Source organism: Aristolochia californica, unplaced genomic scaffold (genome assembly GCF_029961685.1).
Source record: "Aristolochia californica isolate CCGP_79_NKW_82.1479 unplaced genomic scaffold, dmAriCali1.0.hap1 SCAF_89, whole genome shotgun sequence".
NCBI lineage: Eukaryota > Viridiplantae > Streptophyta > Magnoliopsida > Piperales > Aristolochiaceae > Aristolochia > Aristolochia californica.
This window is the reverse complement of record NW_027182289.1, coordinates 62,087-79,387: the sequence shown is the minus strand read 5'-3', so window position 1 is coordinate 79,387 and position 17,301 is coordinate 62,087. Positions and strand designations below refer to the sequence as shown.

At 43.6% G+C, this 17,301-nt stretch overlaps 35 non-coding genes across 35 annotated transcripts; all 35 read left to right on the top strand.

The window, feature by feature from the left end:
* The first annotated feature begins 52 nt into the window (after window positions 1-52).
* On the top strand, window positions 53-171 carry LOC137939955 (5S ribosomal RNA). The gene has a single exon (XR_011110256.1). It is a non-coding gene; the product is annotated as a 5S ribosomal RNA (ribosomal RNA).
* A 380-nt stretch (window positions 172-551) lies between these two features.
* On the top strand, window positions 552-670 carry LOC137939954 (5S ribosomal RNA). The gene has a single exon (XR_011110255.1). It is a non-coding gene; the product is annotated as a 5S ribosomal RNA (ribosomal RNA).
* Window positions 671-1,050: 380 nt separating this feature from the next.
* Window positions 1,051-1,169, top strand: LOC137939952 (5S ribosomal RNA). The gene has a single exon (XR_011110253.1). It is a non-coding gene; the product is annotated as a 5S ribosomal RNA (ribosomal RNA).
* Window positions 1,170-1,549: 380 nt separating this feature from the next.
* Window positions 1,550-1,668, top strand: LOC137939951 (5S ribosomal RNA). Its single transcript, XR_011110252.1, has one exon. It is a non-coding gene; the product is annotated as a 5S ribosomal RNA (ribosomal RNA).
* Window positions 1,669-2,048: 380 nt separating this feature from the next.
* LOC137939950 (5S ribosomal RNA) lies at window positions 2,049-2,167 on the top strand. The gene has a single exon (XR_011110251.1). It is a non-coding gene; the product is annotated as a 5S ribosomal RNA (ribosomal RNA).
* A 380-nt stretch (window positions 2,168-2,547) lies between these two features.
* LOC137939949 (5S ribosomal RNA) lies at window positions 2,548-2,666 on the top strand. The gene has a single exon (XR_011110250.1). It is a non-coding gene; the product is annotated as a 5S ribosomal RNA (ribosomal RNA).
* Window positions 2,667-3,046: 380 nt separating this feature from the next.
* LOC137939947 (5S ribosomal RNA) lies at window positions 3,047-3,165 on the top strand. Its single transcript, XR_011110249.1, has one exon. It is a non-coding gene; the product is annotated as a 5S ribosomal RNA (ribosomal RNA).
* A 380-nt stretch (window positions 3,166-3,545) lies between these two features.
* LOC137939945 (5S ribosomal RNA) lies at window positions 3,546-3,664 on the top strand. Its single transcript, XR_011110247.1, has one exon. It is a non-coding gene; the product is annotated as a 5S ribosomal RNA (ribosomal RNA).
* A 380-nt stretch (window positions 3,665-4,044) lies between these two features.
* On the top strand, window positions 4,045-4,163 carry LOC137939944 (5S ribosomal RNA). The gene has a single exon (XR_011110246.1). It is a non-coding gene; the product is annotated as a 5S ribosomal RNA (ribosomal RNA).
* A 380-nt stretch (window positions 4,164-4,543) lies between these two features.
* On the top strand, window positions 4,544-4,662 carry LOC137939943 (5S ribosomal RNA). The gene has a single exon (XR_011110245.1). It is a non-coding gene; the product is annotated as a 5S ribosomal RNA (ribosomal RNA).
* A 380-nt stretch (window positions 4,663-5,042) lies between these two features.
* Window positions 5,043-5,161, top strand: LOC137939941 (5S ribosomal RNA). The gene has a single exon (XR_011110244.1). It is a non-coding gene; the product is annotated as a 5S ribosomal RNA (ribosomal RNA).
* A 380-nt stretch (window positions 5,162-5,541) lies between these two features.
* LOC137939940 (5S ribosomal RNA) lies at window positions 5,542-5,660 on the top strand. The gene has a single exon (XR_011110243.1). It is a non-coding gene; the product is annotated as a 5S ribosomal RNA (ribosomal RNA).
* A 380-nt stretch (window positions 5,661-6,040) lies between these two features.
* Window positions 6,041-6,159, top strand: LOC137939938 (5S ribosomal RNA). The gene has a single exon (XR_011110241.1). It is a non-coding gene; the product is annotated as a 5S ribosomal RNA (ribosomal RNA).
* Window positions 6,160-6,539: 380 nt separating this feature from the next.
* On the top strand, window positions 6,540-6,658 carry LOC137939937 (5S ribosomal RNA). Its single transcript, XR_011110240.1, has one exon. It is a non-coding gene; the product is annotated as a 5S ribosomal RNA (ribosomal RNA).
* A 380-nt stretch (window positions 6,659-7,038) lies between these two features.
* LOC137939936 (5S ribosomal RNA) lies at window positions 7,039-7,157 on the top strand. The gene has a single exon (XR_011110239.1). It is a non-coding gene; the product is annotated as a 5S ribosomal RNA (ribosomal RNA).
* Window positions 7,158-7,537: 380 nt separating this feature from the next.
* Window positions 7,538-7,656, top strand: LOC137939935 (5S ribosomal RNA). The gene has a single exon (XR_011110238.1). It is a non-coding gene; the product is annotated as a 5S ribosomal RNA (ribosomal RNA).
* A 380-nt stretch (window positions 7,657-8,036) lies between these two features.
* On the top strand, window positions 8,037-8,155 carry LOC137939934 (5S ribosomal RNA). The gene has a single exon (XR_011110237.1). It is a non-coding gene; the product is annotated as a 5S ribosomal RNA (ribosomal RNA).
* A 380-nt stretch (window positions 8,156-8,535) lies between these two features.
* Window positions 8,536-8,654, top strand: LOC137939933 (5S ribosomal RNA). The gene has a single exon (XR_011110236.1). It is a non-coding gene; the product is annotated as a 5S ribosomal RNA (ribosomal RNA).
* Window positions 8,655-9,034: 380 nt separating this feature from the next.
* LOC137939932 (5S ribosomal RNA) lies at window positions 9,035-9,153 on the top strand. Its single transcript, XR_011110235.1, has one exon. It is a non-coding gene; the product is annotated as a 5S ribosomal RNA (ribosomal RNA).
* Window positions 9,154-9,533: 380 nt separating this feature from the next.
* Window positions 9,534-9,652, top strand: LOC137939931 (5S ribosomal RNA). Its single transcript, XR_011110234.1, has one exon. It is a non-coding gene; the product is annotated as a 5S ribosomal RNA (ribosomal RNA).
* A 380-nt stretch (window positions 9,653-10,032) lies between these two features.
* Window positions 10,033-10,151, top strand: LOC137939930 (5S ribosomal RNA). Its single transcript, XR_011110233.1, has one exon. It is a non-coding gene; the product is annotated as a 5S ribosomal RNA (ribosomal RNA).
* Window positions 10,152-10,532: 381 nt separating this feature from the next.
* LOC137939929 (5S ribosomal RNA) lies at window positions 10,533-10,651 on the top strand. The gene has a single exon (XR_011110232.1). It is a non-coding gene; the product is annotated as a 5S ribosomal RNA (ribosomal RNA).
* A 381-nt stretch (window positions 10,652-11,032) lies between these two features.
* LOC137939927 (5S ribosomal RNA) lies at window positions 11,033-11,151 on the top strand. Its single transcript, XR_011110230.1, has one exon. It is a non-coding gene; the product is annotated as a 5S ribosomal RNA (ribosomal RNA).
* A 380-nt stretch (window positions 11,152-11,531) lies between these two features.
* On the top strand, window positions 11,532-11,650 carry LOC137939926 (5S ribosomal RNA). Its single transcript, XR_011110229.1, has one exon. It is a non-coding gene; the product is annotated as a 5S ribosomal RNA (ribosomal RNA).
* Window positions 11,651-12,030: 380 nt separating this feature from the next.
* On the top strand, window positions 12,031-12,149 carry LOC137939925 (5S ribosomal RNA). The gene has a single exon (XR_011110228.1). It is a non-coding gene; the product is annotated as a 5S ribosomal RNA (ribosomal RNA).
* A 380-nt stretch (window positions 12,150-12,529) lies between these two features.
* LOC137939924 (5S ribosomal RNA) lies at window positions 12,530-12,648 on the top strand. The gene has a single exon (XR_011110227.1). It is a non-coding gene; the product is annotated as a 5S ribosomal RNA (ribosomal RNA).
* Window positions 12,649-13,028: 380 nt separating this feature from the next.
* Window positions 13,029-13,147, top strand: LOC137939923 (5S ribosomal RNA). Its single transcript, XR_011110226.1, has one exon. It is a non-coding gene; the product is annotated as a 5S ribosomal RNA (ribosomal RNA).
* Window positions 13,148-13,527: 380 nt separating this feature from the next.
* LOC137939922 (5S ribosomal RNA) lies at window positions 13,528-13,646 on the top strand. Its single transcript, XR_011110225.1, has one exon. It is a non-coding gene; the product is annotated as a 5S ribosomal RNA (ribosomal RNA).
* Window positions 13,647-14,026: 380 nt separating this feature from the next.
* LOC137939921 (5S ribosomal RNA) lies at window positions 14,027-14,145 on the top strand. Its single transcript, XR_011110224.1, has one exon. It is a non-coding gene; the product is annotated as a 5S ribosomal RNA (ribosomal RNA).
* A 380-nt stretch (window positions 14,146-14,525) lies between these two features.
* Window positions 14,526-14,644, top strand: LOC137939920 (5S ribosomal RNA). Its single transcript, XR_011110223.1, has one exon. It is a non-coding gene; the product is annotated as a 5S ribosomal RNA (ribosomal RNA).
* A 380-nt stretch (window positions 14,645-15,024) lies between these two features.
* On the top strand, window positions 15,025-15,143 carry LOC137939919 (5S ribosomal RNA). Its single transcript, XR_011110222.1, has one exon. It is a non-coding gene; the product is annotated as a 5S ribosomal RNA (ribosomal RNA).
* A 380-nt stretch (window positions 15,144-15,523) lies between these two features.
* Window positions 15,524-15,642, top strand: LOC137939918 (5S ribosomal RNA). Its single transcript, XR_011110221.1, has one exon. It is a non-coding gene; the product is annotated as a 5S ribosomal RNA (ribosomal RNA).
* A 380-nt stretch (window positions 15,643-16,022) lies between these two features.
* LOC137939916 (5S ribosomal RNA) lies at window positions 16,023-16,141 on the top strand. Its single transcript, XR_011110219.1, has one exon. It is a non-coding gene; the product is annotated as a 5S ribosomal RNA (ribosomal RNA).
* A 378-nt stretch (window positions 16,142-16,519) lies between these two features.
* On the top strand, window positions 16,520-16,638 carry LOC137939915 (5S ribosomal RNA). The gene has a single exon (XR_011110218.1). It is a non-coding gene; the product is annotated as a 5S ribosomal RNA (ribosomal RNA).
* A 380-nt stretch (window positions 16,639-17,018) lies between these two features.
* On the top strand, window positions 17,019-17,137 carry LOC137939914 (5S ribosomal RNA). Its single transcript, XR_011110217.1, has one exon. It is a non-coding gene; the product is annotated as a 5S ribosomal RNA (ribosomal RNA).
* Window positions 17,138-17,301: the final 164 nt, after the last annotated feature.

Here is a 17,301-nt window from a genome sequence, read left to right as displayed (position 1 = left end):
GGGAGAGTGAAGCCGGGGAAGGGATTGGTAGGATGGAGAGGGTAACAGAAACGGGTGCGATCATACCAGCACTAATGCACCGGATCCCATCAGAACTCCGAAGTTAAGCGCGCTTGGGCGAGAGTAGTACTAGGATGGGTGACCTCCTGGGAAGTCCTCGTGTTGCACCCCTTTTTTTTTTTTTGCCCTTTGTTCCTGTGCTGCCTGCTAATTTGCCCCTCACAAGGCCGCGGTTAGGGGCGGCGAAACACGTTTTTGCACATACAGTTTGTTTTATGTTTTTTAAGGGTTCGAATCGTTCGGGTAGAAGAGCAGGAGGAAAAAGGAAAAAAAAAAAAAGTATGATTTTGATTTGTTTAACCCGTCATGAATGCAGTTCGGTTCAGTTTTATTGTTTAATGGCGCTCATTGTCAAAATTTTTTATATATCTCGATTTTTGCGTGAGTTGGATTTTAATTTTCTATTTTATTTGATGTAGGAATGTGGAAAAGAACGTGGGGGAGAGTGAAGCCGGGGAAGGGATTGGTAGGATGGAGAGGGTAACAGAAACGGGTGCGATCATACCAGCACTAATGCACCGGATCCCATCAGAACTCCGAAGTTAAGCGCGCTTGGGCGAGAGTAGTACTAGGATGGGTGACCTCCTGGGAAGTCCTCGTGTTGCACCCCTTTTTTTTTTTTTGCCCTTTGTTCCTGTGCTGCCTGCTAATTTGCCCCTCACAAGGCCGCGGTTAGGGGCGGCGAAACACGTTTTTGCACATACAGTTTGTTTTATGTTTTTTAAGGGTTCGAATCGTTCGGGTAGAAGAGCAGGAGGAAAAAGGAAAAAAAAAAAAAGTATGATTTTGATTTGTTTAACCCGTCATGAATGCAGTTCGGTTCAGTTTTATTGTTTAATGGCGCTCATTGTCAAAATTTTTTATATATCTCGATTTTTGCGTGAGTTGGATTTTAATTTTCTATTTTATTTGATGTAGGAATGTGGAAAAGAACGTGGGGGAGAGTGAAGCCGGGGAAGGGATTGGTAGGATGGAGAGGGTAACAGAAACGGGTGCGATCATACCAGCACTAATGCACCGGATCCCATCAGAACTCCGAAGTTAAGCGCGCTTGGGCGAGAGTAGTACTAGGATGGGTGACCTCCTGGGAAGTCCTCGTGTTGCACCCCTTTTTTTTTTTTTGCCCTTTGTTCCTGTGCTGCCTGCTAATTTGCCCCTCACAAGGCCGCGGTTAGGGGCGGCGAAACACGTTTTTGCACATACAGTTTGTTTTATGTTTTTTAAGGGTTCGAATCGTTCGGGTAGAAGAGCAGGAGGAAAAAGGAAAAAAAAAAAAAGTATGATTTTGATTTGTTTAACCCGTCATGAATGCAGTTCGGTTCAGTTTTATTGTTTAATGGCGCTCATTGTCAAAATTTTTTATATATCTCGATTTTTGCGTGAGTTGGATTTTAATTTTCTATTTTATTTGATGTAGGAATGTGGAAAAGAACGTGGGGGAGAGTGAAGCCGGGGAAGGGATTGGTAGGATGGAGAGGGTAACAGAAACGGGTGCGATCATACCAGCACTAATGCACCGGATCCCATCAGAACTCCGAAGTTAAGCGCGCTTGGGCGAGAGTAGTACTAGGATGGGTGACCTCCTGGGAAGTCCTCGTGTTGCACCCCTTTTTTTTTTTTTGCCCTTTGTTCCTGTGCTGCCTGCTAATTTGCCCCTCACAAGGCCGCGGTTAGGGGCGGCGAAACACGTTTTTGCACATACAGTTTGTTTTATGTTTTTTAAGGGTTCGAATCGTTCGGGTAGAAGAGCAGGAGGAAAAAGGAAAAAAAAAAAAAGTATGATTTTGATTTGTTTAACCCGTCATGAATGCAGTTCGGTTCAGTTTTATTGTTTAATGGCGCTCATTGTCAAAATTTTTTATATATCTCGATTTTTGCGTGAGTTGGATTTTAATTTTCTATTTTATTTGATGTAGGAATGTGGAAAAGAACGTGGGGGAGAGTGAAGCCGGGGAAGGGATTGGTAGGATGGAGAGGGTAACAGAAACGGGTGCGATCATACCAGCACTAATGCACCGGATCCCATCAGAACTCCGAAGTTAAGCGCGCTTGGGCGAGAGTAGTACTAGGATGGGTGACCTCCTGGGAAGTCCTCGTGTTGCACCCCTTTTTTTTTTTTTGCCCTTTGTTCCTGTGCTGCCTGCTAATTTGCCCCTCACAAGGCCGCGGTTAGGGGCGGCGAAACACGTTTTTGCACATACAGTTTGTTTTATGTTTTTTAAGGGTTCGAATCGTTCGGGTAGAAGAGCAGGAGGAAAAAGGAAAAAAAAAAAAAGTATGATTTTGATTTGTTTAACCCGTCATGAATGCAGTTCGGTTCAGTTTTATTGTTTAATGGCGCTCATTGTCAAAATTTTTTATATATCTCGATTTTTGCGTGAGTTGGATTTTAATTTTCTATTTTATTTGATGTAGGAATGTGGAAAAGAACGTGGGGGAGAGTGAAGCCGGGGAAGGGATTGGTAGGATGGAGAGGGTAACAGAAACGGGTGCGATCATACCAGCACTAATGCACCGGATCCCATCAGAACTCCGAAGTTAAGCGCGCTTGGGCGAGAGTAGTACTAGGATGGGTGACCTCCTGGGAAGTCCTCGTGTTGCACCCCTTTTTTTTTTTTTGCCCTTTGTTCCTGTGCTGCCTGCTAATTTGCCCCTCACAAGGCCGCGGTTAGGGGCGGCGAAACACGTTTTTGCACATACAGTTTGTTTTATGTTTTTTAAGGGTTCGAATCGTTCGGGTAGAAGAGCAGGAGGAAAAAGGAAAAAAAAAAAAAGTATGATTTTGATTTGTTTAACCCGTCATGAATGCAGTTCGGTTCAGTTTTATTGTTTAATGGCGCTCATTGTCAAAATTTTTTATATATCTCGATTTTTGCGTGAGTTGGATTTTAATTTTCTATTTTATTTGATGTAGGAATGTGGAAAAGAACGTGGGGGAGAGTGAAGCCGGGGAAGGGATTGGTAGGATGGAGAGGGTAACAGAAACGGGTGCGATCATACCAGCACTAATGCACCGGATCCCATCAGAACTCCGAAGTTAAGCGCGCTTGGGCGAGAGTAGTACTAGGATGGGTGACCTCCTGGGAAGTCCTCGTGTTGCACCCCTTTTTTTTTTTTTGCCCTTTGTTCCTGTGCTGCCTGCTAATTTGCCCCTCACAAGGCCGCGGTTAGGGGCGGCGAAACACGTTTTTGCACATACAGTTTGTTTTATGTTTTTTAAGGGTTCGAATCGTTCGGGTAGAAGAGCAGGAGGAAAAAGGAAAAAAAAAAAAAGTATGATTTTGATTTGTTTAACCCGTCATGAATGCAGTTCGGTTCAGTTTTATTGTTTAATGGCGCTCATTGTCAAAATTTTTTATATATCTCGATTTTTGCGTGAGTTGGATTTTAATTTTCTATTTTATTTGATGTAGGAATGTGGAAAAGAACGTGGGGGAGAGTGAAGCCGGGGAAGGGATTGGTAGGATGGAGAGGGTAACAGAAACGGGTGCGATCATACCAGCACTAATGCACCGGATCCCATCAGAACTCCGAAGTTAAGCGCGCTTGGGCGAGAGTAGTACTAGGATGGGTGACCTCCTGGGAAGTCCTCGTGTTGCACCCCTTTTTTTTTTTTTGCCCTTTGTTCCTGTGCTGCCTGCTAATTTGCCCCTCACAAGGCCGCGGTTAGGGGCGGCGAAACACGTTTTTGCACATACAGTTTGTTTTATGTTTTTTAAGGGTTCGAATCGTTCGGGTAGAAGAGCAGGAGGAAAAAGGAAAAAAAAAAAAAGTATGATTTTGATTTGTTTAACCCGTCATGAATGCAGTTCGGTTCAGTTTTATTGTTTAATGGCGCTCATTGTCAAAATTTTTTATATATCTCGATTTTTGCGTGAGTTGGATTTTAATTTTCTATTTTATTTGATGTAGGAATGTGGAAAAGAACGTGGGGGAGAGTGAAGCCGGGGAAGGGATTGGTAGGATGGAGAGGGTAACAGAAACGGGTGCGATCATACCAGCACTAATGCACCGGATCCCATCAGAACTCCGAAGTTAAGCGCGCTTGGGCGAGAGTAGTACTAGGATGGGTGACCTCCTGGGAAGTCCTCGTGTTGCACCCCTTTTTTTTTTTTTGCCCTTTGTTCCTGTGCTGCCTGCTAATTTGCCCCTCACAAGGCCGCGGTTAGGGGCGGCGAAACACGTTTTTGCACATACAGTTTGTTTTATGTTTTTTAAGGGTTCGAATCGTTCGGGTAGAAGAGCAGGAGGAAAAAGGAAAAAAAAAAAAAGTATGATTTTGATTTGTTTAACCCGTCATGAATGCAGTTCGGTTCAGTTTTATTGTTTAATGGCGCTCATTGTCAAAATTTTTTATATATCTCGATTTTTGCGTGAGTTGGATTTTAATTTTCTATTTTATTTGATGTAGGAATGTGGAAAAGAACGTGGGGGAGAGTGAAGCCGGGGAAGGGATTGGTAGGATGGAGAGGGTAACAGAAACGGGTGCGATCATACCAGCACTAATGCACCGGATCCCATCAGAACTCCGAAGTTAAGCGCGCTTGGGCGAGAGTAGTACTAGGATGGGTGACCTCCTGGGAAGTCCTCGTGTTGCACCCCTTTTTTTTTTTTTGCCCTTTGTTCCTGTGCTGCCTGCTAATTTGCCCCTCACAAGGCCGCGGTTAGGGGCGGCGAAACACGTTTTTGCACATACAGTTTGTTTTATGTTTTTTAAGGGTTCGAATCGTTCGGGTAGAAGAGCAGGAGGAAAAAGGAAAAAAAAAAAAAGTATGATTTTGATTTGTTTAACCCGTCATGAATGCAGTTCGGTTCAGTTTTATTGTTTAATGGCGCTCATTGTCAAAATTTTTTATATATCTCGATTTTTGCGTGAGTTGGATTTTAATTTTCTATTTTATTTGATGTAGGAATGTGGAAAAGAACGTGGGGGAGAGTGAAGCCGGGGAAGGGATTGGTAGGATGGAGAGGGTAACAGAAACGGGTGCGATCATACCAGCACTAATGCACCGGATCCCATCAGAACTCCGAAGTTAAGCGCGCTTGGGCGAGAGTAGTACTAGGATGGGTGACCTCCTGGGAAGTCCTCGTGTTGCACCCCTTTTTTTTTTTTTGCCCTTTGTTCCTGTGCTGCCTGCTAATTTGCCCCTCACAAGGCCGCGGTTAGGGGCGGCGAAACACGTTTTTGCACATACAGTTTGTTTTATGTTTTTTAAGGGTTCGAATCGTTCGGGTAGAAGAGCAGGAGGAAAAAGGAAAAAAAAAAAAAGTATGATTTTGATTTGTTTAACCCGTCATGAATGCAGTTCGGTTCAGTTTTATTGTTTAATGGCGCTCATTGTCAAAATTTTTTATATATCTCGATTTTTGCGTGAGTTGGATTTTAATTTTCTATTTTATTTGATGTAGGAATGTGGAAAAGAACGTGGGGGAGAGTGAAGCCGGGGAAGGGATTGGTAGGATGGAGAGGGTAACAGAAACGGGTGCGATCATACCAGCACTAATGCACCGGATCCCATCAGAACTCCGAAGTTAAGCGCGCTTGGGCGAGAGTAGTACTAGGATGGGTGACCTCCTGGGAAGTCCTCGTGTTGCACCCCTTTTTTTTTTTTTGCCCTTTGTTCCTGTGCTGCCTGCTAATTTGCCCCTCACAAGGCCGCGGTTAGGGGCGGCGAAACACGTTTTTGCACATACAGTTTGTTTTATGTTTTTTAAGGGTTCGAATCGTTCGGGTAGAAGAGCAGGAGGAAAAAGGAAAAAAAAAAAAAGTATGATTTTGATTTGTTTAACCCGTCATGAATGCAGTTCGGTTCAGTTTTATTGTTTAATGGCGCTCATTGTCAAAATTTTTTATATATCTCGATTTTTGCGTGAGTTGGATTTTAATTTTCTATTTTATTTGATGTAGGAATGTGGAAAAGAACGTGGGGGAGAGTGAAGCCGGGGAAGGGATTGGTAGGATGGAGAGGGTAACAGAAACGGGTGCGATCATACCAGCACTAATGCACCGGATCCCATCAGAACTCCGAAGTTAAGCGCGCTTGGGCGAGAGTAGTACTAGGATGGGTGACCTCCTGGGAAGTCCTCGTGTTGCACCCCTTTTTTTTTTTTTGCCCTTTGTTCCTGTGCTGCCTGCTAATTTGCCCCTCACAAGGCCGCGGTTAGGGGCGGCGAAACACGTTTTTGCACATACAGTTTGTTTTATGTTTTTTAAGGGTTCGAATCGTTCGGGTAGAAGAGCAGGAGGAAAAAGGAAAAAAAAAAAAAGTATGATTTTGATTTGTTTAACCCGTCATGAATGCAGTTCGGTTCAGTTTTATTGTTTAATGGCGCTCATTGTCAAAATTTTTTATATATCTCGATTTTTGCGTGAGTTGGATTTTAATTTTCTATTTTATTTGATGTAGGAATGTGGAAAAGAACGTGGGGGAGAGTGAAGCCGGGGAAGGGATTGGTAGGATGGAGAGGGTAACAGAAACGGGTGCGATCATACCAGCACTAATGCACCGGATCCCATCAGAACTCCGAAGTTAAGCGCGCTTGGGCGAGAGTAGTACTAGGATGGGTGACCTCCTGGGAAGTCCTCGTGTTGCACCCCTTTTTTTTTTTTTGCCCTTTGTTCCTGTGCTGCCTGCTAATTTGCCCCTCACAAGGCCGCGGTTAGGGGCGGCGAAACACGTTTTTGCACATACAGTTTGTTTTATGTTTTTTAAGGGTTCGAATCGTTCGGGTAGAAGAGCAGGAGGAAAAAGGAAAAAAAAAAAAAGTATGATTTTGATTTGTTTAACCCGTCATGAATGCAGTTCGGTTCAGTTTTATTGTTTAATGGCGCTCATTGTCAAAATTTTTTATATATCTCGATTTTTGCGTGAGTTGGATTTTAATTTTCTATTTTATTTGATGTAGGAATGTGGAAAAGAACGTGGGGGAGAGTGAAGCCGGGGAAGGGATTGGTAGGATGGAGAGGGTAACAGAAACGGGTGCGATCATACCAGCACTAATGCACCGGATCCCATCAGAACTCCGAAGTTAAGCGCGCTTGGGCGAGAGTAGTACTAGGATGGGTGACCTCCTGGGAAGTCCTCGTGTTGCACCCCTTTTTTTTTTTTTGCCCTTTGTTCCTGTGCTGCCTGCTAATTTGCCCCTCACAAGGCCGCGGTTAGGGGCGGCGAAACACGTTTTTGCACATACAGTTTGTTTTATGTTTTTTAAGGGTTCGAATCGTTCGGGTAGAAGAGCAGGAGGAAAAAGGAAAAAAAAAAAAAGTATGATTTTGATTTGTTTAACCCGTCATGAATGCAGTTCGGTTCAGTTTTATTGTTTAATGGCGCTCATTGTCAAAATTTTTTATATATCTCGATTTTTGCGTGAGTTGGATTTTAATTTTCTATTTTATTTGATGTAGGAATGTGGAAAAGAACGTGGGGGAGAGTGAAGCCGGGGAAGGGATTGGTAGGATGGAGAGGGTAACAGAAACGGGTGCGATCATACCAGCACTAATGCACCGGATCCCATCAGAACTCCGAAGTTAAGCGCGCTTGGGCGAGAGTAGTACTAGGATGGGTGACCTCCTGGGAAGTCCTCGTGTTGCACCCCTTTTTTTTTTTTTGCCCTTTGTTCCTGTGCTGCCTGCTAATTTGCCCCTCACAAGGCCGCGGTTAGGGGCGGCGAAACACGTTTTTGCACATACAGTTTGTTTTATGTTTTTTAAGGGTTCGAATCGTTCGGGTAGAAGAGCAGGAGGAAAAAGGAAAAAAAAAAAAAGTATGATTTTGATTTGTTTAACCCGTCATGAATGCAGTTCGGTTCAGTTTTATTGTTTAATGGCGCTCATTGTCAAAATTTTTTATATATCTCGATTTTTGCGTGAGTTGGATTTTAATTTTCTATTTTATTTGATGTAGGAATGTGGAAAAGAACGTGGGGGAGAGTGAAGCCGGGGAAGGGATTGGTAGGATGGAGAGGGTAACAGAAACGGGTGCGATCATACCAGCACTAATGCACCGGATCCCATCAGAACTCCGAAGTTAAGCGCGCTTGGGCGAGAGTAGTACTAGGATGGGTGACCTCCTGGGAAGTCCTCGTGTTGCACCCCTTTTTTTTTTTTTGCCCTTTGTTCCTGTGCTGCCTGCTAATTTGCCCCTCACAAGGCCGCGGTTAGGGGCGGCGAAACACGTTTTTGCACATACAGTTTGTTTTATGTTTTTTAAGGGTTCGAATCGTTCGGGTAGAAGAGCAGGAGGAAAAAGGAAAAAAAAAAAAAGTATGATTTTGATTTGTTTAACCCGTCATGAATGCAGTTCGGTTCAGTTTTATTGTTTAATGGCGCTCATTGTCAAAATTTTTTATATATCTCGATTTTTGCGTGAGTTGGATTTTAATTTTCTATTTTATTTGATGTAGGAATGTGGAAAAGAACGTGGGGGAGAGTGAAGCCGGGGAAGGGATTGGTAGGATGGAGAGGGTAACAGAAACGGGTGCGATCATACCAGCACTAATGCACCGGATCCCATCAGAACTCCGAAGTTAAGCGCGCTTGGGCGAGAGTAGTACTAGGATGGGTGACCTCCTGGGAAGTCCTCGTGTTGCACCCCTTTTTTTTTTTTTGCCCTTTGTTCCTGTGCTGCCTGCTAATTTGCCCCTCACAAGGCCGCGGTTAGGGGCGGCGAAACACGTTTTTGCACATACAGTTTGTTTTATGTTTTTTAAGGGTTCGAATCGTTCGGGTAGAAGAGCAGGAGGAAAAAGGAAAAAAAAAAAAAGTATGATTTTGATTTGTTTAACCCGTCATGAATGCAGTTCGGTTCAGTTTTATTGTTTAATGGCGCTCATTGTCAAAATTTTTTATATATCTCGATTTTTGCGTGAGTTGGATTTTAATTTTCTATTTTATTTGATGTAGGAATGTGGAAAAGAACGTGGGGGAGAGTGAAGCCGGGGAAGGGATTGGTAGGATGGAGAGGGTAACAGAAACGGGTGCGATCATACCAGCACTAATGCACCGGATCCCATCAGAACTCCGAAGTTAAGCGCGCTTGGGCGAGAGTAGTACTAGGATGGGTGACCTCCTGGGAAGTCCTCGTGTTGCACCCCTTTTTTTTTTTTTGCCCTTTGTTCCTGTGCTGCCTGCTAATTTGCCCCTCACAAGGCCGCGGTTAGGGGCGGCGAAACACGTTTTTGCACATACAGTTTGTTTTATGTTTTTTAAGGGTTCGAATCGTTCGGGTAGAAGAGCAGGAGGAAAAAGGAAAAAAAAAAAAAGTATGATTTTGATTTGTTTAACCCGTCATGAATGCAGTTCGGTTCAGTTTTATTGTTTAATGGCGCTCATTGTCAAAATTTTTTATATATCTCGATTTTTGCGTGAGTTGGATTTTAATTTTCTATTTTATTTGATGTAGGAATGTGGAAAAGAACGTGGGGGAGAGTGAAGCCGGGGAAGGGATTGGTAGGATGGAGAGGGTAACAGAAACGGGTGCGATCATACCAGCACTAATGCACCGGATCCCATCAGAACTCCGAAGTTAAGCGCGCTTGGGCGAGAGTAGTACTAGGATGGGTGACCTCCTGGGAAGTCCTCGTGTTGCACCCCTTTTTTTTTTTTTGCCCTTTGTTCCTGTGCTGCCTGCTAATTTGCCCCTCACAAGGCCGCGGTTAGGGGCGGCGAAACACGTTTTTGCACATACAGTTTGTTTTATGTTTTTTAAGGGTTCGAATCGTTCGGGTAGAAGAGCAGGAGGAAAAAGGAAAAAAAAAAAAAGTATGATTTTGATTTGTTTAACCCGTCATGAATGCAGTTCGGTTCAGTTTTATTGTTTAATGGCGCTCATTGTCAAAATTTTTTATATATCTCGATTTTTGCGTGAGTTGGATTTTAATTTTCTATTTTATTTGATGTAGGAATGTGGAAAAGAACGTGGGGGAGAGTGAAGCCGGGGAAGGGATTGGTAGGATGGAGAGGGTAACAGAAACGGGTGCGATCATACCAGCACTAATGCACCGGATCCCATCAGAACTCCGAAGTTAAGCGCGCTTGGGCGAGAGTAGTACTAGGATGGGTGACCTCCTGGGAAGTCCTCGTGTTGCACCCCTTTTTTTTTTTTTGCCCTTTGTTCCTGTGCTGCCTGCTAATTTGCCCCTCACAAGGCCGCGGTTAGGGGCGGCGAAACACGTTTTTGCACATACAGTTTGTTTTATGTTTTTTAAGGGTTCGAATCGTTCGGGTAGAAGAGCAGGAGGAAAAAGGAAAAAAAAAAAAAAGTATGATTTTGATTTGTTTAACCCGTCATGAATGCAGTTCGGTTCAGTTTTATTGTTTAATGGCGCTCATTGTCAAAATTTTTTATATATCTCGATTTTTGCGTGAGTTGGATTTTAATTTTCTATTTTATTTGATGTAGGAATGTGGAAAAGAACGTGGGGGAGAGTGAAGCCGGGGAAGGGATTGGTAGGATGGAGAGGGTAACAGAAACGGGTGCGATCATACCAGCACTAATGCACCGGATCCCATCAGAACTCCGAAGTTAAGCGCGCTTGGGCGAGAGTAGTACTAGGATGGGTGACCTCCTGGGAAGTCCTCGTGTTGCACCCCTTTTTTTTTTTTTGCCCTTTGTTCCTGTGCTGCCTGCTAATTTGCCCCTCACAAGGCCGCGGTTAGGGGCGGCGAAACACGTTTTTGCACATACAGTTTGTTTTATGTTTTTTAAGGGTTCGAATCGTTCGGGTAGAAGAGCAGGAGGAAAAAGGAAAAAAAAAAAAAAGTATGATTTTGATTTGTTTAACCCGTCATGAATGCAGTTCGGTTCAGTTTTATTGTTTAATGGCGCTCATTGTCAAAATTTTTTATATATCTCGATTTTTGCGTGAGTTGGATTTTAATTTTCTATTTTATTTGATGTAGGAATGTGGAAAAGAACGTGGGGGAGAGTGAAGCCGGGGAAGGGATTGGTAGGATGGAGAGGGTAACAGAAACGGGTGCGATCATACCAGCACTAATGCACCGGATCCCATCAGAACTCCGAAGTTAAGCGCGCTTGGGCGAGAGTAGTACTAGGATGGGTGACCTCCTGGGAAGTCCTCGTGTTGCACCCCTTTTTTTTTTTTTGCCCTTTGTTCCTGTGCTGCCTGCTAATTTGCCCCTCACAAGGCCGCGGTTAGGGGCGGCGAAACACGTTTTTGCACATACAGTTTGTTTTATGTTTTTTAAGGGTTCGAATCGTTCGGGTAGAAGAGCAGGAGGAAAAAGGAAAAAAAAAAAAAGTATGATTTTGATTTGTTTAACCCGTCATGAATGCAGTTCGGTTCAGTTTTATTGTTTAATGGCGCTCATTGTCAAAATTTTTTATATATCTCGATTTTTGCGTGAGTTGGATTTTAATTTTCTATTTTATTTGATGTAGGAATGTGGAAAAGAACGTGGGGGAGAGTGAAGCCGGGGAAGGGATTGGTAGGATGGAGAGGGTAACAGAAACGGGTGCGATCATACCAGCACTAATGCACCGGATCCCATCAGAACTCCGAAGTTAAGCGCGCTTGGGCGAGAGTAGTACTAGGATGGGTGACCTCCTGGGAAGTCCTCGTGTTGCACCCCTTTTTTTTTTTTTGCCCTTTGTTCCTGTGCTGCCTGCTAATTTGCCCCTCACAAGGCCGCGGTTAGGGGCGGCGAAACACGTTTTTGCACATACAGTTTGTTTTATGTTTTTTAAGGGTTCGAATCGTTCGGGTAGAAGAGCAGGAGGAAAAAGGAAAAAAAAAAAAAGTATGATTTTGATTTGTTTAACCCGTCATGAATGCAGTTCGGTTCAGTTTTATTGTTTAATGGCGCTCATTGTCAAAATTTTTTATATATCTCGATTTTTGCGTGAGTTGGATTTTAATTTTCTATTTTATTTGATGTAGGAATGTGGAAAAGAACGTGGGGGAGAGTGAAGCCGGGGAAGGGATTGGTAGGATGGAGAGGGTAACAGAAACGGGTGCGATCATACCAGCACTAATGCACCGGATCCCATCAGAACTCCGAAGTTAAGCGCGCTTGGGCGAGAGTAGTACTAGGATGGGTGACCTCCTGGGAAGTCCTCGTGTTGCACCCCTTTTTTTTTTTTTGCCCTTTGTTCCTGTGCTGCCTGCTAATTTGCCCCTCACAAGGCCGCGGTTAGGGGCGGCGAAACACGTTTTTGCACATACAGTTTGTTTTATGTTTTTTAAGGGTTCGAATCGTTCGGGTAGAAGAGCAGGAGGAAAAAGGAAAAAAAAAAAAAGTATGATTTTGATTTGTTTAACCCGTCATGAATGCAGTTCGGTTCAGTTTTATTGTTTAATGGCGCTCATTGTCAAAATTTTTTATATATCTCGATTTTTGCGTGAGTTGGATTTTAATTTTCTATTTTATTTGATGTAGGAATGTGGAAAAGAACGTGGGGGAGAGTGAAGCCGGGGAAGGGATTGGTAGGATGGAGAGGGTAACAGAAACGGGTGCGATCATACCAGCACTAATGCACCGGATCCCATCAGAACTCCGAAGTTAAGCGCGCTTGGGCGAGAGTAGTACTAGGATGGGTGACCTCCTGGGAAGTCCTCGTGTTGCACCCCTTTTTTTTTTTTTGCCCTTTGTTCCTGTGCTGCCTGCTAATTTGCCCCTCACAAGGCCGCGGTTAGGGGCGGCGAAACACGTTTTTGCACATACAGTTTGTTTTATGTTTTTTAAGGGTTCGAATCGTTCGGGTAGAAGAGCAGGAGGAAAAAGGAAAAAAAAAAAAAGTATGATTTTGATTTGTTTAACCCGTCATGAATGCAGTTCGGTTCAGTTTTATTGTTTAATGGCGCTCATTGTCAAAATTTTTTATATATCTCGATTTTTGCGTGAGTTGGATTTTAATTTTCTATTTTATTTGATGTAGGAATGTGGAAAAGAACGTGGGGGAGAGTGAAGCCGGGGAAGGGATTGGTAGGATGGAGAGGGTAACAGAAACGGGTGCGATCATACCAGCACTAATGCACCGGATCCCATCAGAACTCCGAAGTTAAGCGCGCTTGGGCGAGAGTAGTACTAGGATGGGTGACCTCCTGGGAAGTCCTCGTGTTGCACCCCTTTTTTTTTTTTTGCCCTTTGTTCCTGTGCTGCCTGCTAATTTGCCCCTCACAAGGCCGCGGTTAGGGGCGGCGAAACACGTTTTTGCACATACAGTTTGTTTTATGTTTTTTAAGGGTTCGAATCGTTCGGGTAGAAGAGCAGGAGGAAAAAGGAAAAAAAAAAAAAGTATGATTTTGATTTGTTTAACCCGTCATGAATGCAGTTCGGTTCAGTTTTATTGTTTAATGGCGCTCATTGTCAAAATTTTTTATATATCTCGATTTTTGCGTGAGTTGGATTTTAATTTTCTATTTTATTTGATGTAGGAATGTGGAAAAGAACGTGGGGGAGAGTGAAGCCGGGGAAGGGATTGGTAGGATGGAGAGGGTAACAGAAACGGGTGCGATCATACCAGCACTAATGCACCGGATCCCATCAGAACTCCGAAGTTAAGCGCGCTTGGGCGAGAGTAGTACTAGGATGGGTGACCTCCTGGGAAGTCCTCGTGTTGCACCCCTTTTTTTTTTTTTGCCCTTTGTTCCTGTGCTGCCTGCTAATTTGCCCCTCACAAGGCCGCGGTTAGGGGCGGCGAAACACGTTTTTGCACATACAGTTTGTTTTATGTTTTTTAAGGGTTCGAATCGTTCGGGTAGAAGAGCAGGAGGAAAAAGGAAAAAAAAAAAAAGTATGATTTTGATTTGTTTAACCCGTCATGAATGCAGTTCGGTTCAGTTTTATTGTTTAATGGCGCTCATTGTCAAAATTTTTTATATATCTCGATTTTTGCGTGAGTTGGATTTTAATTTTCTATTTTATTTGATGTAGGAATGTGGAAAAGAACGTGGGGGAGAGTGAAGCCGGGGAAGGGATTGGTAGGATGGAGAGGGTAACAGAAACGGGTGCGATCATACCAGCACTAATGCACCGGATCCCATCAGAACTCCGAAGTTAAGCGCGCTTGGGCGAGAGTAGTACTAGGATGGGTGACCTCCTGGGAAGTCCTCGTGTTGCACCCCTTTTTTTTTTTTTGCCCTTTGTTCCTGTGCTGCCTGCTAATTTGCCCCTCACAAGGCCGCGGTTAGGGGCGGCGAAACACGTTTTTGCACATACAGTTTGTTTTATGTTTTTTAAGGGTTCGAATCGTTCGGGTAGAAGAGCAGGAGGAAAAAGGAAAAAAAAAAAAAGTATGATTTTGATTTGTTTAACCCGTCATGAATGCAGTTCGGTTCAGTTTTATTGTTTAATGGCGCTCATTGTCAAAATTTTTTATATATCTCGATTTTTGCGTGAGTTGGATTTTAATTTTCTATTTTATTTGATGTAGGAATGTGGAAAAGAACGTGGGGGAGAGTGAAGCCGGGGAAGGGATTGGTAGGATGGAGAGGGTAACAGAAACGGGTGCGATCATACCAGCACTAATGCACCGGATCCCATCAGAACTCCGAAGTTAAGCGCGCTTGGGCGAGAGTAGTACTAGGATGGGTGACCTCCTGGGAAGTCCTCGTGTTGCACCCCTTTTTTTTTTTTTGCCCTTTGTTCCTGTGCTGCCTGCTAATTTGCCCCTCACAAGGCCGCGGTTAGGGGCGGCGAAACACGTTTTTGCACATACAGTTTGTTTTATGTTTTTTAAGGGTTCGAATCGTTCGGGTAGAAGAGCAGGAGGAAAAAGGAAAAAAAAAAAAAGTATGATTTTGATTTGTTTAACCCGTCATGAATGCAGTTCGGTTCAGTTTTATTGTTTAATGGCGCTCATTGTCAAAATTTTTTATATATCTCGATTTTTGCGTGAGTTGGATTTTAATTTTCTATTTTATTTGATGTAGGAATGTGGAAAAGAACGTGGGGGAGAGTGAAGCCGGGGAAGGGATTGGTAGGATGGAGAGGGTAACAGAAACGGGTGCGATCATACCAGCACTAATGCACCGGATCCCATCAGAACTCCGAAGTTAAGCGCGCTTGGGCGAGAGTAGTACTAGGATGGGTGACCTCCTGGGAAGTCCTCGTGTTGCACCCCTTTTTTTTTTTTTGCCCTTTGTTCCTGTGCTGCCTGCTAATTTGCCCCTCACAAGGCCGCGGTTAGGGGCGGCGAAACACGTTTTTGCACATACAGTTTGTTTTATGTTTTTTAAGGGTTCGAATCGTTCGGGTAGAAGAGCAGGAGGAAAAAGGAAAAAAAAAAAAAGTATGATTTTGATTTGTTTAACCCGTCATGAATGCAGTTCGGTTCAGTTTTATTGTTTAATGGCGCTCATTGTCAAAATTTTTTATATATCTCGATTTTTGCGTGAGTTGGATTTTAATTTTCTATTTTATTTGATGTAGGAATGTGGAAAAGAACGTGGGGGAGAGTGAAGCCGGGGAAGGGATTGGTAGGATGGAGAGGGTAACAGAAACGGGTGCGATCATACCAGCACTAATGCACCGGATCCCATCAGAACTCCGAAGTTAAGCGCGCTTGGGCGAGAGTAGTACTAGGATGGGTGACCTCCTGGGAAGTCCTCGTGTTGCACCCCTTTTTTTTTTTTTGCCCTTTGTTCCTGTGCTGCCTGCTAATTTGCCCCTCACAAGGCCGCGGTTAGGGGCGGCGAAACACGTTTTTGCACATACAGTTTGTTTTATGTTTTTTAAGGGTTCGAATCGTTCGGGTAGAAGAGCAGGAGGAAAAAGGAAAAAAAAAAAAAGTATGATTTTGATTTGTTTAACCCGTCATGAATGCAGTTCGGTTCAGTTTTATTGTTTAATGGCGCTCATTGTCAAAATTTTTTATATATCTCGATTTTTGCGTGAGTTGGATTTTAATTTTCTATTTTATTTGATGTAGGAATGTGGAAAAGAACGTGGGGGAGAGTGAAGCCGGGGAAGGGATTGGTAGGATGGAGAGGGTAACAGAAACGGGTGCGATCATACCAGCACTAATGCACCGGATCCCATCAGAACTCCGAAGTTAAGCGCGCTTGGGCGAGAGTAGTACTAGGATGGGTGACCTCCTGGGAAGTCCTCGTGTTGCACCCCTTTTTTTTTTTTTGCCCTTTGTTCCTGTGCTGCCTGCTAATTTGCCCCTCACAAGGCCGCGGTTAGGGGCGGCGAAACACGTTTTTGCACATACAGTTTGTTTTATGTTTTTTAAGGGTTCGAATCGTTCGGGTAGAAGAGCAGGAGGAAAAAGGAAAAAAAAAAAAAGTATGATTTTGATTTGTTTAACCCGTCATGAATGCAGTTCGGTTCAGTTTTATTGTTTAATGGCGCTCATTGTCAAAATTTTTTATATCTCGATTTTTGCGTGAGTTGGATTTTAATTTTCTATTTTATTTGATGTAGGAATGTGGAAAAGAACGTGGGGGAGAGTGAAGCCGGGGAAGGGATTGGTAGGATGGAGAGGGTAACAGAAACGGGTGCGATCATACCAGCACTAATGCACCGGATCCCATCAGAACTCCGAAGTTAAGCGCGCTTGGGCGAGAGTAGTACTAGGATGGGTGACCTCCTGGGAAGTCCTCGTGTTGCACCCCTTTTTTTTTTTTTGCCCTTTGTTCCTGTGCTGCCTGCTAATTTGCCCCTCACAAGGCCGCGGTTAGGGGCGGCGAAACACGTTTTTGCACATACAGTTTGTTTTATGTTTTTTAAGGGTTCGAATCGTTCGGGTAGAAGAGCAGGAGGAAAAAGGAAAAAAAAAAAAAGTATGATTTTGATTTGTTTAACCCGTCATGAATGCAGTTCGGTTCAGTTTTATTGTTTAATGGCGCTCATTGTCAAAATTTTTTATATATCTCGATTTTTGCGTGAGTTGGATTTTAATTTTCTATTTTATTTGATGTAGGAATGTGGAAAAGAACGTGGGGGAGAGTGAAGCCGGGGAAGGGATTGGTAGGATGGAGAGGGTAACAGAAACGGGTGCGATCATACCAGCACTAATGCACCGGATCCCATCAGAACTCCGAAGTTAAGCGCGCTTGGGCGAGAGTAGTACTAGGATGGGTGACCTCCTGGGAAGTCCTCGTGTTGCACCCCTTTTTTTTTTTTTGCCCTTTGTTCCTGTGCTGCCTGCTAATTTGCCCCTCACAAGGCCGCGGTTAGGGGCGGCGAAACACGTTTTTGCACATACAGTTTGTTTTATGTTTTTTAAGGGTTCGAATCGTTCGGGTAGAAGAGCAGGAGGAAAAAGGAAAAAAAAA